Below are 2,978 nucleotides of genomic sequence, written 5' to 3'. Positions count from 1 at the left end.
ATCATGGATGCTTTCGATGCAGGCATTCTTCTGTTTGATTCAATCATCGTGGTGGCCGCGGTGACTCACCTCCTATAGGTATTTGGCTTGATGACAATGCCTTGGTTGACGATTCAATTGTTTTACGAATGTAGGCATTCAAATTCACTTCATCTAGGACCCTTGTTGTGATGCTTTCAAGCATCATCATTGGTATTCGAGCCATGAGTGTGTTGTATCAGTGACTAGAGAAAAGGGCATGCACCATCTTTGCCTGTAAACTAGATGACAGGGTCAGGGATGTCTGCCAAACTAGTCCCATCATTGGTATGCACCTTTATCTTTGACATCTTTAGCATACTGTAAACTTCTCTCTCAGGTCTCTTTCCTTGTGTGTTTGCCAAGCCTAGTGCTTTCTCCACTATTTCAGGGCTAAGTACAACTTCTATCCTTTTGGATGAGCCTCCTTGCCTGATAGTTATTGTACAACTATTCTTTCTTATGTTAAAATTTCTCAGGAACTCAGTGCATATGCCATGGTCGATTTTTTGGCCAATTTTTTGGCCAATCTTCTCTACATATTTGTGGAGATTGCATTGATTGACTATTTGCTTCACCACACCTTTCTTCGTCAGCAGCTCTTCCAAATTGCAGATGCTATGGTATTTTAGCTGGTTGTAGACTTGTATCTTAATGGCCAATCGACACCTATCGTGCTCTTGCTCTAAGAACAGGAGTTGTCCTACCATCTCAAGTTCCTGTTATGGCACAACAGCTTATTATTAGCTCATTTGAGAGCACCTTTTGCATAAAAAGAAAAAGATTAAGAACAAACACTATGGAATGGTGTGATGTTCTAGTATGGAATTGAAAAATTTGTTTTACTTCAAGCAGTCCACATGTTCCAAGCACAAATTCCATTAAAAAATTTCCTCAAGAACAAATTCACTTTTCCGTGATTTTTTTCTTTTGAAGTTTAGTTTGAAGTTCTAAAGTTCAAGTCATGTTTTCTTTTCCACCTTACCCCCTCCCCCTCGGAATGATGAAGATCCTTCCTAGGACTGAAAATGAAGGGTTAATGGCATTAAGAATCTGGTTGTTGTGCTTTATTTCTTCATGATCCAAGTATAGAACTATGGGTTATACTCTAAGTGAGCATGATGGTTCATGTTTTAAGGTATAATGCCTATGTGTGTAATGTAGGTCAAGACATTAGTTAGGAAGTCACCAAAATTCATCCTGCTAGCGATGTGCAGTTCTTTCTCATTTAAGAGTTGATCCAAACAGGGATGGGCCATAACATGCTCTTCTAAAGGTTGATTGCACATGATGGCTAGTACTCTGAATGAGGTAGGAGTCATATAGGTTGGATCATACTCAGAGGTTTTGATTGCACATCTCTACTCGATGTTGGTCATAATTTGGTAACCCTCTTGCTCCCATTGGAGACGGAGAGCATACCATTTTTGCAAAAAGGCAGAGTTAGAGTCGGCTAATCATTTTAGCTCTTCTAGTCACTGGGTTGTTGTAGAGACTTTGCTCTTGCTATAGGAAGTGAGCAACCATTGTTTGAAAGCTTTCTCTCGAGAAATCTCATTGGCAATCAAGTCCTTGGCCACCTCTGGAATCTTGACGAACATGAATTCATAGTCCTCCCAAGTGCATGGTGAAAAGGAGCATACTTCCATTGCTAATGGCTCATTGAGGAGGCCTAAATCCAACCTTTCGTAGCTTTCAAAAAACATGAAGACAACATCCAAGCATCTGATGCAAGTGACCAAGTCGTCCCCCATATTTATGGATAGGTCTGAGGCCAAAGTAAGAAATATCTCAACTTATAAGAGGATCTAAGGTCTACTGGAGGTTAGATTGGGTAAGGTAGCCATTGATGCCTACTTCATGGGCTGGTCAGTAGGGTGCTTGGTAGCCAATTGTGCGATGGGTTGGTCCTGCAGCTCATTTGATGTGCTTCTTTTTGCTTGTGGAGTAGTTGGGACAATAGAAGTGTCAGGTTGAGTCGATTCAGATGCAACGGGCTGTGGTTTTGGTCGATAGGCCTCTTGAGGCTTGATGGGTTTGATTCCTTTTGGGTTAGTTTGGTTCTCATACCTAGTTGGCTTACAATCTCGTGGAGATGGGTTGGAAGGCGGTGGCTAAGGGACATGCATGCCACTCATGGTCTTGGGCAACCAAATCCAAGTGTTGCCTTTGTAGTAGCCTTGAGCACACAATAGGGCTTTGGGCACCCATTGCTGCTTGACTATTTGTTGATTCTTGTAGAGCCAACTTTGTCTCTTAGGCCTAGGGCATGAGGTTTCGGGATTATGAGTTCATGCAGATTGGATTCTAGGCAACTGCGATTGTCGTTTGGGTACCCATTTGAGCTACTACTTAGTGGTTTTGGGTGCGTTCACTAGGGGTTGCGGCTGGTTTGTTGTGGTGGGTTGGGATAAGTCACGACCCCCCTCCTTAGGCTTGGCACTATGTTGCTCTATCGGTGGCGTTGCGGCCTTAGATGGAGATGCACTTTCAGTCTTGATAGAGACTGCTACCTTGCACTTTCCTAGTAGTAAATAAGATTTCCCCCCAAATGGGCTGAGTTTAGCATTAGTACGTCACAACCGGGGCTGACCAATGAGGGTCCAATGATCGCGTATAAGGATATTAGAGTCATCTCCCTCGTCAATGAGTGCATCAAAGGCATGAGTCTTGGGGCCAATGACTGATATATGCGCAAGTATGCATGTGCCACTACTTCCTCATCCTTGTCCTCTATCTCAATGATGGTGGCTACTCTTACATTCACAAGTGGATCTAGCATTAGAGCCTCGTGCACAGTGGAGGGTAGTACTTCTTGAGGCGATTGCCATTAAAGAAGCATATACTCTCTCCCTCTAGAGTCTCAAGTGACATTGCCATCTAGGCTAATGTTGCAGACCTTGAAAGGTCTCAATCCTCTGAACTTCATCTTTTGCTTATGGCCCTTCAAAGAGTACAAG

This window comes from Lygodium microphyllum, chromosome 12 (assembly GCF_053477565.2).
Source record: "Lygodium microphyllum isolate KBCC chromosome 12, Lygodium_microphyllum_v1.1.10, whole genome shotgun sequence".
NCBI lineage: Eukaryota > Viridiplantae > Streptophyta > Polypodiopsida > Schizaeales > Lygodiaceae > Lygodium > Lygodium microphyllum.
The sequence above is the reverse complement of the archived record's forward strand: the minus strand, read 5'-3'. Positions refer to the sequence as shown.